The 13,188-nt window shown below is 48.8% G+C and overlaps 1 protein-coding gene across 1 annotated transcript in view; it reads right to left on the reverse strand.

Moving 5' to 3' along the window:
- The window catches only part of LOC142583243 (uncharacterized), a 146,543-nt gene that overhangs the window by 18,216 nt on the left and 115,139 nt on the right, over positions 1 to 13,188 (reverse strand). The gene's annotated exons all lie outside the window — the stretch shown is intronic.

Consider the following 13,188-nt stretch of genomic DNA (forward strand, 5'->3'; position numbering starts at 1 on the left):
CTATCAGAGCACCAGAATTCTCTAGCAAGAAATCTACAAACCTGGCAAAGCACTGCTTCGAATGCCAGTGTAAACCGTTCTTTGATGACAAAAAATCCTTTTTGTGCGCACTGATAGTATTACAAGGCAAGTGGTGGAAGCATTTCACATAAGGAGAAAAGCTAGTGGGTGTGTTTGCCAGCCTTCCGTAACTTTATCTTTGAAGGAAATGGCCTTGCTCAACCGGGATGAACAACGGTGTTAATGACACCCGCCACGACGAGGCAATATTGTCACAGTCGGTAATGTGGAAAGAAGACGACGCTGATGGTGGTCTTGGAGACGACGAAGAAGTGTTTTAGCAAGATCGATGCTCTACGCTTGTTGGCTCAGCCATTAAAAGCTACCTGTAAATAGACGAACGCTTCTTCCTTCCCGTAACATCATTGGTGGACGTGCGGGGTAATCGAGCAAGACGGAGCTCCGCAGCGGACGTAACCTGGCCGCCATGTCTTCCGAAGGAGAGAGTTCAACCGCGGCCCCGTCGTCGCCCCCGACAGTCATCCTGGCCCAGCCTCGCGACCCTGGCATGTTTTCCGGGATTGACAACGTTGACGTCGATGACTGGTTACAGAATTATGAACGGGTCAGCGCATACAACAGGTGGGATAACACGCTTATGCTGGCTAATGTAATATTCTACCTCAAGAAAACAGCACGGGTCTGGTTCGAAACACATGAAGAAGAGATTACGAGTTGGGACCAGTGCAAACAGAAGCTTAGGGATTTGTTCGGCAAACCCGTCGGCCGCCAACGTGCTGCAAAGAAGGACCTTGGGACCCGTGTACAGACGTCCACTGAATCGTACGTGGCCTATATCCAGGACGTCCTCGCTCTTTGCCGCAAAGTAGATAACAATATGGCAGAGGCAGACAAGGTCAGCCACGTCTTAAAGGGCATCGCGGACGACGCGTTTAACCTGCTTGTTTATAAGAACATCACAACGGTCAATGAGATCATTAACGAATGTCGCCGCTTTGAAGACGCGAAGAGTCGCCGCATAGTTCAACAGTTTACGCGCCTACCTAATACCGCAGCTTCGTCGACGTGCGAAGACATTTGTCCACCGCGTGAGCCCACCTCCTCCGAGAACATCGTCCGTATCGTTCGGCGAGAAATCGAAGCAGCGTCTCCTGCCACGCCTGTGACGCAGTGCTTTGACGATTCCCGGCCGCTTGTGTCACTCATTCAGTCGGTCATTCGCCAAGAACTTGCGAATGTAGGTCTTCCGTCCATCTGCTCCGCCAGCCGTCCTGACTTTGCTTCGTCTGCTGCCTCTGCCCCTGTTCACCGGAGCCAATACGGACCGTATCCGAGCTATCGCAACCCGGCCGAATGGCGCACCCATGACGATAGACCCATCTGTTTTTACTGTGGACGTGTGGGCCACATCTCTCGCCACTGTCGAAGTTCCTGGCCAGCCCACTCACGACCAAGCTTTCCCGCCTACCGCCGCTCCCCACTGAATCCTCGCCCGCCATCACTCTCCACCGAGGTTGAAGACGCACCTGACAACGCTCGAGCCACCGCGACCAGCCGATCGCCATCACCACATAGTCGCCGCTCCCGTTCGCCCCAGCTGCGTCGCTCTCCATCCCCAGCTTACCGTCGCCGCTCTCCGACGGGAAACTAACTGGGGCAGCTCCTGGAGGTGACGCTGCTCTCGAACACCGGCCTGAAATTCCTCTGCTGACCCTGCCTACTAATCGGAACCTTCTGGACGTGGACGTGGATGGTTTGCCCGTTACAGCACTCATCGACACTGGAGCCCAAATTTCCATCATGAGTGCGGAGCTTCGAACGCGCTTGAAAAAGGTACTTACCCCTGCTCCGACTCGACTGCTCCAGGTCGCCGATGGTGGAACTCCGGCTGTGCTTGGAATGTGTACTGCTCGTGTCAGTGTCGCCGGTCGCCACACGTCCGTTTTGTTTAGTGTGCTTGAACGTTGCCCTCACAATGTGATCCTCGGACTCGACTTTTTGTCCGCCCATTCTGCTCTGATTGACTGTTCCGCCGGTGTCGTACAACTTGACTTACCCCTACCTGTTCCCATTGACCTTCCTGCTCAAGCTCCAGCTCAGCTTTGTTCCGCGGATTTTATACGCCTGCCATCTCTTGCAGCAACCTTCATCCCTGTTTTAGCCAGCCCACCTGTACCTGATGGAGACTATGTCCTCACTCCCGCGACGTCAGTCCTGCTTTCTCACAATGTCTCCTTCCCACACACCATCGTTTCTGTTGCGGACAATCAGACATGTCTTCCGATCCTAAATTTCGGACAGTGCCCGCAAGTAGTTCCTCGAGGCATGTCTCTTGCCACGTTGTCACCAACGCACGAGTGCCACATTTCTGCTCTATCTGTTGCGCCGTCTTCGACCACTGCTCATTCTGCGCCTTCTGCATCAGCCCCGACCGATGACTTTACAAAGATGATTGCACCGGACCTCTCCACCCAACAAGCCGCACAGCTCCGTGGCCTCCTCCAGTCCTACTCCGACATTTTCGATCTGAACGATCGCCCTTTGCGTCAAACTACGGTCGTGACGCATCGGATAAATACCGGCGATGCAGCACCTGTTCGCAGACGCCCATACCGGGTGTCGCCCTCTGAACGACAAGTTATCCAGAGCGAGGTTGACAAGATGCTTGCCAAAGGGATTATTGAACACTCTTCCAGTCCGTGGGCGTCCCCTGTTGTTCTCGTCAAAAAGAAGGATAACAGCTGGCGATTCTGCGTTGACTATCGTCATCTAAACACGATCACCAAGAAAGATGTGTATCCACTTCCCCGCATTGACGATGCTCTGGATTGTCTCCACGGTGCCACTTATTTTTCATCTATAGACCTTCGCTCTGGATATTGGCAAATTGCCGTGGATGACATGGACCGTGAAAAGACCGCATTCGTCACTCCAGACGGCCTATATCAGTTCCGAGTAATGCCATTTGGCTTGTGCAATGCCCCGGCGACCTTTGAACGGATGATGGACATGCTCTTGCGTGGTTTGAAATGGTCCATCTGTTTGTGCTACTTGGATGACGTCATCGTCTTCTCTTCAACTTTTGCGACACATCTTGAAAGACTTTCATCTGTTCTTTCTGTTTTTCGCACCGCTGGCTTACAGCTCAACTCGTCCAAGTGCCACTTCGGTCACCGCCAAATAACTATGCTCGGACACCTTGTCGATTCGTCAGGCATTCGCCCCGACCCCGCTAAAGTTCATGCTGTGCAGAATTTCCCTGTACCAACTTGTGCCAAAGATGTTCGCAGCTTTATGGGCCTTTGCTCTTACTTCCGCAGGTTTGTGGAAAATTTCGCCCATGTTGCCCGTCCCCTGACTGACCTCCTGAGGAAAGACGTTCCTTTCTATTGGGGCTCTGAACAAGCGTCTGCTTTCTCGCAGCTCATCACGCTGCTTACTACACCTCCTGTTCTCGCCCATTTTGACCCCTCCGCTCCGACAGAAATCCGCACTGACGCCAGTGGCTACGGAATTGGTGCAGTTTTAGCTTAACGCCAATGTGGGCACGACCGCGTTATCGCCTACGCCAGTCGCCTCCTCTCTCCCGCCGAGCGCAATTACTCAATTACTGAGCGCGAGTGCCTCGCCCTCATTTGGGCGGTGGGCAAGTTCCGACCCTACATATATGGACGACCATTTACAGTTACAACCGACCACCACGCCCTTTGTTGGCTTTCCTCCCTCAAGGATCCCACCGGCCGCCTCGGTCGCTGGGCCCTACGGCTGCAAGAATACACCTACACTGTGGTCTACAAGTCGGGTCGTCTACATCAGGACGCCAACTGCCTGTCTCGTCATCCCGTCGATGTACCGGACGGTTTAGTGGATGTCGCACCGATCTGCGTTCTTTCCCTCTCAGCCTTGCAAGACATTGGCGCTGAACAACGACGCGACGAGTCGTTACGCCCCATTATCGAACGCCTGCTCTCTGCTCCGTCTGACCCATCCCTTCACATGTTCGTACTACAAAATGGCATCCTGTATCGCCGCAACATGCACCCCGATGGGCCCGAGCTCCTAACCGTCATTCCGTCTCATCTGCAAACGATTGTACTGCAGCAACTGCACGACGTTCCCACCGCTGGACACCTTGGCGTCACGCGGACCTATGACCGAATTCGGCGACGGTTTTTCTGGCCGCGTCTCAACCGCTCCGTCCGGCGCTATGTTGCCGCGTGTGAGTCGTGTCAACGCCGAAAAAGACCAGCTGTGCCTCCTGCCGGACTGCTGCAGCCTTTGGATATACCGGCCGACCCCTTTTTTCGCGTTGGCCTTGATCTCCTTGGACCATTCCCTATATCCGAGGACGGAAATAGGTGGATTGCCGTCGCTACGGACTATACAACTCGCTATGCCATTACTAGAGCCCTACCGACCAGCTGCGCTACAGACGTCGCTGATTTCTTGCTTCACGACGTTATCTTGCACCACGGTGCACCTCGTCAACTTCTCACCGATCGTGGCAGATACTTTCTTGCCAAAGTCATAGACGACCTACTTCGATCATGTGCTACTAAACATAAACTTACTACCGCTTACCATCCTCAAACTAACGGTCTTACCGAACGCCTGAACCGCACATTAACGGACATGCTCGCAATGTATGTTTCCTCCGATCACCGCGACTGGGACATTGCTCTACCATTTGTCACGTTCGCCTACAATTCCTCGCGCCACGACACAGCTGGCTATTCACCCTTCTATCTCCTCTTCGGCCGTGAGCCGACTTTGCCTTTCGAGACACTCCTCTCGACCACGCTCGACTCGCCGACAGAGTACACTCGGGATGTAATAGCCACAGCGACCCAAGCACGCCAGATTGCCCGCATTCGTCTGTCTGCTTCCCAGACACGCCAGAAGTACCGTTACGACAAGCGCCATCACGACGTGAACTACGAACCAGGCGCTCTTGTGCTAGTATGGTATCCAGCTCGGCATGTTGGTCTTTCCGAGAAATTACTCTCGCGTTACTATGGCCCTTACCGCATCCTTCGCCAGGTGACCCCTGTCACATATGAAGTGTCTCCGCTGAATGCCACGGTGCCTTCACCCCTCTCTGACATCATCCACGTCAGCCGTCTCAAACCTTACCTTTCTTCGACCGATGAGCCGCACCAATCAGGTGCTTTTTCCGACGGGGGTGATGTCACAGTCGGTAATGTGGAAAGAAGACGACGCTGATGGTGGTCTTGGAGACGACGAAGAAGTGTTTTAGCAAGATCGATGCTCTACGCTTGTTGGCTCAGCCATTAAAAGCTACCTGTAAATAGACGAACGCTTCTTCCTTCCCGTAACAATATGTTGGGAATTACAAGTGATTTTATCCATATCGAGTATGCGCGTACGCTTGGTATAAGGCTTCAAAAAGCCATCGTGTCTGTTCCAATAAACGCAGTTATAAGTAAGCGCCGTGTGTGTCCCATTCTCTATTCTCTTGTCCGGTGCACGTTTTTAGCGTTGTGTTTTAAACATGATGGAAGACCACCAACTCGCTCAACCTGCCATTATTCTTCAGTATACGAAATACCATATGAAGTAGTTGACGGAACTAAGTGGAAATTACTACTGAAAGAGTGACACTTGAATGACGAAAATATACCTGCCGGCAGGCCAAGACGTGCATGCGCAAAACTGCCATAGCAGGAAGGCAATCTTTTAAATCTATCTAAAATGGACATTGACGCTGATGAAATTAATCTCTTTATCATTGAGGCATAGAGCCGGGTCACCGGAGCAAGTGGCCTTTTTCCTAATTACGTGTAGTGCCTCCAGGACCTTATTTTCATTCCTCGTTTTCCTACGGCCTCAGATACTTGTGTTGCCAGACACAGGTGTGCGCCCGCACTGTCTACAGTGACTGGGAAAATGAGCACCGTCTGTTGCGGAAGGGAAGCCTCGTGTTCTCGAATGCGATTGTTGATGCACCGGTAAGTTTGGTCAATGTATGCTTTTCCACACGATCAGGGACTGTGGTAGACCATTTGTATGGCGCAAGGCACAAATTTGACAGCCTGATTTGTGCCGCACGGGGCCCTTCCTTGCGCTTGCCGGTTGATGCGGCTGTACAGTCCACTCAACTTTCTCGGAGCCGAGAACGCCATGCGCACGCCATTTCTTAATGTTCTACAACAACTTGTGCACATAAGGCACAACTACAAAGTTCTTTATGTCGACAGTGAGGGCAATTTAATGTCCCATTTGGTTTTTCTGTGCGGTACAACTTGAGCTGTTTTAGCAGGGTCTCGGTGACTGCTGTCGTTAGATTGTCTGGAAAAGCAGTCGACTTTGGTATTTTTGCTTGTTGCACCACACTCGCGTGGACTGTGTGAAAACAGCTCTTCTGCAGCGATATTTTTGTAGCAGGGCGGGGCTATCCCCCTCTTTGTTAATTTGAAGTGGCATGAGTTGTGTGGCAGGAGCTTCTTCTTAGAACGCGGAGCATACGAACACCACGCCTGCCCGTCTCTGCTGAAAGTAAATTCCAAGTCAAGGGGCTTAATACAGTTATTTTGCGCTAATTCATCAGTAAAATTATGTGATTTAGCAGAGGCATTGTAACACTTCCGAACATTTGGGGCCACAGATTCTGAAGCAAAATCAGACGGTTGTGTTACGAGTACCAAGAAGTCGTCCACGTCTCTGAATATCTTGACCACACAGTACTCGTGCAAATTGTCTATCAGTACGCGGCCAAAATTTGCCAAGAAAATGTTTGTCAATGCAGGAGATAAATCAGTGCCTATGCAAATTCCGTGCTTCTATCCATACACGACATCGCGAAAACCGACGTAGACTTCAGGTAGTGGCCTAAATGTTCTAGAAAACTGTCCGCTGAAAAAGGGGACAACCCTTGCGACGATGACGCGCCACTGTCCTCTAGGAAGTCCCGTTCCATTTGGAGGAGCTCATTGTGAGGCGCGGTGGAATATAACTCTCCGATGTCCACTGAAAACCCTGATTTTACACCCGGAACTCTTTCTTTGAGGACGTAGAGCAGATCGCGCCCCCCTCTTTACCCTCTCCCCGGATCGTTGCGCGCGACGGAAGACGGCGCGCTTCTCACCTGTTTCCCTCGCTTGCGTGGACGAGAACGAACCGCGATCGCCGGCTAAGGCAGGATTCACACCAGTCAAACGCCCCGTCGCGTCACTCTCACGACACCGGCGTCCGTCATAAAACAGTGTTTTCTCACCGGTTTTTATTAAATTATGGGACCCCGACGATCCTAGGAGTATGAATCAAGGTCACCGGGGGGCTATTTTGGGAGACACTGGCAAGAAAACACTGTTTCATGACGCACGCCGGTGCCGTGGCGGTGACGGGGCGTTTGAAGGCTTTATGACTCCGGCCTCACCCTCGAACGCTCTCACGCGGCGCGCGGTGACAATTTCATTGCCCTGGCGCTCTATATGGAATCTCACGACGACGCCGATGGCGGAAATGCGCCTGGAGTGTTAATATAGTTGCTGTCGCAATACAAATAAAAAGTAACGGTTTGTAAACTAACACGGCGATCATGCTAACGTCGTGCCGCTTACGGTAAATGTATTGCACTTCGCAGAGAGAAAAATAAAAGAAAGTGATGTGTACAACCGGCGAAGTAGAGTGCACATTAACAGTCATTACAATAACAGGCCCTTTTCTTTTAACCAGTAAGATATTAGCAGAACATACTGCACGGGCTGAGTGGCGCAACAGCAATTCCAACAAAGTATACGGACAGAACGAAAGCGGAACACGCACAAAAAACACCGAAGAACTGCCAAACAGGACTGTGTGGCTCAGTGTCAGTGCTGAATGGCAGTTCATACTTCTATCACGCAAAAAAAAAAAAAAAAAAGTTCTGCGCACTTTGTCCAAAAATGTGGAACAACCAATTCACCGCAGTCAGCGCGTTTTATTCGCCTACAATCGGCCGAAATCGCCAGCAGTGAGGCACCGCAATGCACACTTCGATGCGCATCGTCGACCGCTTATCAGTGCTATAACTCAAAGACGGTGCCGCCACCTACATTTAGATCACACAGCAAATACCTCTGGCAATCAATTTTCGTTTGCTAAACGAGCACCACAGAAGGCATAATCTGTGTCTTGTTTTTTCTTTCTCACCTGTCTCTACGTAAAAGTATTCTTCAGCTTTTTTGTAACCGCAGGAGAGCCCAGTCGTACTTGGGCCAAAGAGAGCACGCGAACTTCTAGTAGTGGATTCAAGCAATGCCACACCCTGTTTTGTATAAACGGCAACGCTACAAAGCGAGAAGTAAAAGTGTGAATTATACGCAGAGCACTATACACCGTTATGCTCAGCTCTCGCTACTACTCACTGGCTTTGCTGGCTCCTTTTACAGAAAAAGAGGCTTGCAAATGCGGACACAAGGAGGAACAACGGTGGATCCTGCCTACATGTCTACAGTCGCCGTGACCACCCATTTGAGACAAGGGAAACAGCTACGCTACATCTGTCTTTCACGAATTCTTTTTCCTTCCGTTCTATCGAGCACTGGAATCGCTTTCCCGTGTGACGTCACGACAATGAATGCGCAAAGAACGGTTCCCCGAAGTTGTGCGCGAACATGTAATTAAGTGAGTAGAGTCGTGTTTGTGCCATCTGCTCACTATTCTCTATAAAGGCGGTTGCAATTTCTTCTTCTGCGTTGTTGTACGCCCTATTTGAAGTACATTGTATGCCCTGATGCATGATGCTGCAAGCGACTGTTGCGGGGAATTCTCTTGGTACTATTTAGTCGTTGTCGTTAGTGATGCGCTTCCCTTCGGACCGCAGCATTTAACACTTTAAATTCAGCGCAATTTGTTTATAATTTGTTCTGCAACCGTGTACACCTACTGTATCGTTGCTCTAATGCTACTTGTATTTATACTGCAATGCCCTCGTGATAATATAGGTATATAAAAAGAGGGCAACACAAACGCCGGCTGTCGCCTGAAAGGTAGCACAGTGGCGCCAAAGAAGGAAAACATAAAACTCATCTGCGCGTGCTCGGGGGAAGCCAGCCCCACCTCGACAATCTCGAACACGTGCGGTCACTCGATAAAGATAACTGTTTGGAAATGACAATTTCTTTTTGTCGGCATAATAGAGGGCTGACTAACGCACGTGCTAGCGCTATTGATGACGTGCCAAGCCTGGACCATCAAGGTAACTATAGTTCTTACGAGTCTGAACAAAAATGTTATAAAATAAATTCGGGGATGTTACGTAACAAAACCACAGTCTGATTATGGGGCGCGCGTCATGCAGTGGAGTGCTCCAATTAACCTTGACAACCCGGGGCTCTTTAACGTCCATTGTGCGGCATAGACGAGCGTTTTCTTTTTTTTTGCATTCCGCCTCCATCGGAGTGTTGCCGCCTCGGGCGGCCGAGATTGAAGCCGCGAGCTCAGCGGCGCAACTGATGTTTCCTGTTGTCGCCTCAAATTTGTTGGGTATATTGACCTTCACTCCACCATTCAGACCACCAGGCCAACCACGAGATCACAGCTCTGTGAGTCTTGCTCCGATGTGCGCGCTGCAAGGGTACAAGCCCAGCCGCAATCTTCAGAACGCGCGTGTCGTACGCTTGATAGCTCACTATGTTTGTGAGTCCGGTTCCTAAAGCATAATATGGCCGCAGGGTCAAGAATTCGATCCCTTTGATGCTGGCCGGCGCAGTTTATTGTTCTGCCATAACGAGACAAAGAAAGGGAGCTCTGCACGAAAAGGCACGAGAAACATTGGCCCGAACGTGTTCGAGGCCCGGGTTGGGTATCGCTTGCACGCACTTTTCGATTTTACCGTCAGCCCTGTGAGCGTGGGCATCGGAACACGACAGCTTCGCAAGGTAAGTACGCAGCTGCTGCATTCCGATGCTCCGAGCGACCGCGGGTGGCATCAGATTTACGCCGCGATATAACCACGTGTCACACGTAACTTGTGCCGAAATTTTAAAAAAGAACAAAAACAAAAAACATGTGGAAGTGTCAAATAGCTGGGCAGAACCAAGGTGATGTTGTTTGCCGTGCTTTTGAGCAAGTCAGACTATTTCTTGTATTTCGCCTATTACGTAATTAGTTAGTAATATCCCAAGTTCCGAAATATTGAATTGAGAGCAAGACTCCCACTGAGAAAATTGTTGACCATCCTGAACAATTGCCGATCAAGGTTTCTGTGGCTCAATACGTGCTAATAAAAGTTTTTTTTTTCCAAGCCCAATAGAAAGCCCGTAAAACACGATCAAAGACCGCACGCCTATTCCCGCGGCACTCTTGCTATTGATTTTCCGGTGTTCTTAAAAATTCATTTCTGGATTAAATGTGTCCTGAGTGCCCAGTATATTTTTTTCTTCCTTGTGTGATGTAAGCGTAATCATACTGCCCTATACTTTGAGTTGCAACGTAAATTGAAAGCAGATTGGTGAATGTGTCATGGCCTTTTAAGTAATATTTAGAGATTCTTGCGCACCATTGGTTTTTGTTACAGTGTGAAAAAGAAAACGAAATTAAGCAAGATTATAACCTAACGACGTCGTTTATATAATATCTTGCTTTAAAATTTTCTCATGTGGTCAGATGGCGCTGCAGGGTCAGTTACAAAGCAGTGCTGGGCAGTATAAAAGATACATGTATCTTAGACACTATCTTAGATACTCTTTGGGTATCTTGTATCTATATCACGATACGCCTGGCATTGCGTGTATCTGTATCTGCATTTCCGCTACATGAAAGAATGTATCGTGTATGTCAAGATACAAGATACTACTATCGCAACATCACCGTCCGATGCTATAAGCGTCGGCTGAACTCTGCTTCTCAAGCTGATACTGCTGCAGGTAAGCCACCTGAATTTCCACAGGCACTGAATTTTCTATTGTCTGACCTTAACGGGTAATTTGGCAACACTTCTTGCTTAAATGTCATAGCTATTAGTGGTGCCGCCTGTGTCTTGTTTCTACGTATTCACTGTGATTGTGCGATAGGGAAACGGCTTTCTACTTTACGTAGATATATTTTTCTTATTTTATCTCACCCTAAAATCACTGTTACAAATCACCAGGTAATCGGACCTATGAGTGGCAGTAGTGTGAATAGCGGTGGTATCCTGCGGCGCTTTGCGTCACTACAATACGTACAAAACGTTTTTTCGGCTCCACAAGTTTTCACGTAGAAAAAAAAATTGTAAAAGGATTTCACGTTAATGAATGTGTCACCGACAACCGCTCTACGCCAGCAGATAAGTAGAACACGAAAGGTCATTACAGCTTTATGTGCTCTCTGTATACGCGATGCGTTACAAAACATGCCGCCAGCAGTGTTGTTGCTGCTCTACACCTATCCGGTGACCCGGTATTGCGTAAAGGGTAATACGCTTAAGGACAAGGTAAAACTCCACAGCGGTATTTGCGCCATCGTGAACAGGCTTCTTATCGACGTTCTTGTAATTAAAATAATTACATGGTGACCCGTAAGCTGGTCGGCAAGCAGGGCAGCGGCTCCCATCAGTTACAAAAGCGAAAAGCAAAAAACCGCTGACAGCGCATCGTATTAAGAGCTCTAAGGTTAAGCCGTCAATCGCAATAAATTGTTTCGGAATGCAACTATTATAGATTGAGCGAGGAGGACCAAAATTCTGAAATACTAAGAAACATTTCAGTGAAATGAAGCAAGGTTGGTCGGAGTTAAGAAACATCCGAGCAAACATTTTTGTGCGTACGCGTTTGCTGCTACATCTTATAGATCTATAATAATAAATTTGCGAATGTATCCAAGTATCTTAGGATACAAATGGAAAGTGTCGTATCGGACAGAATACTTGCGGCAGTGTCTTGTATCTCTATCTAAAATACTTGTTGCCCGAGTATCTTGTATAGTATCGTGACACAACTGCAAGGTATCTTTGCCCAGCCCTGTTCCAGAGTACGAGCGGTTCCAGGCTCCATTTCGCGTGGTCTGCCGTTGCGGTATTCGTTGAGAAATGTGCTGTGATAGATTTGTCGGAGCATCGACGGAATTATTGTCACCTAAACTTTCCATTAGGGCAAGATAACCGTTGCCGAACCAATGCAAAAAAAAAAAAAATACTGTATCTAAATGAGTGCATCTATGCCATTTCTCTTTGTAGAGCGACGTGAACTACTTTCAAAATTCCGGGTAACCATATCAAAGAAACACGAATACTGCAATGTTGTGCGCCTACTTGTGCGTCTTCTATTAAGAAGGGCAAACGAATACTGGGCCCAAATACACAAAGCTTTTCGTTCGTATGCATACAATTGCCTGAGCACTTTTTTCCCCGAAATATACGTATGTCGAATATCATGGTTGGGAGGGATCTGCTGTTATAAACCATACCGCCCTAATTACTTTTTTTTATGAATACAGATCCCGGTGAGTATGAGTGTGTGGTTTGGATTTCTTTATATTATTGCTCAAGCACCAATTCTTAAGATTATTTATAGCAATGAACCAAGGCGTTTACTTTGGCTAATGATTTTCTAACTTGATGATTTAGTGGGTAGGTTGACAGTAGAAAGGTGACATCTAGAGGCTGAAATGAACACGCTTCTGGGTATGCCATTTCACTTAGCACGAAAGAAGGGACGCTGTCACGCACTGACAATAACGCATGTAAGAGCCACAAGAGAAACTACTTAAATATTTATTCATAAGTAAATATAAAATTACATCCGCACGCGAAATTGTCAGCGCCAACCCACACTGTAATTTGAAGGTCACATCCATGTGACTAACACTTTTCTGCCATAAACGCCATCTCTTAAATGCCTGAAGCGGGCCATCGTCCGAGTGTGGCCGGAAAGCACAGGAGGCGGTAAAAATTGTCCAATGTTCTGTCGTGAAGCTGGCGTCCTTGCTGGACGTATGATGTAAACGGTGTAGCAACACATGCGACGTAGTGACCCTTTCGTTCGACTCGCGATTGTTGAGCACTTACAATGTGTATGCTAAAAAATAAATGAAGTTTCTGCTCTTCGTTGCAAGTTCTCGCACAAATAGCATAGTGCGCGTGGAAAGACGATGGAGAAGCACGGAGGTAAAACCAGGACTCAGCGCGGCTGGCTACCCTATAAACAAGGAAGAGATAGTACGCAGCTCAGGTGCGCTTAGGAAGAA

This window comes from Dermacentor variabilis, chromosome 5 (genome assembly GCF_050947875.1).
Source record: "Dermacentor variabilis isolate Ectoservices chromosome 5, ASM5094787v1, whole genome shotgun sequence".
Taxonomy (NCBI): Eukaryota; Metazoa; Arthropoda; class Arachnida; order Ixodida; family Ixodidae; genus Dermacentor; species Dermacentor variabilis.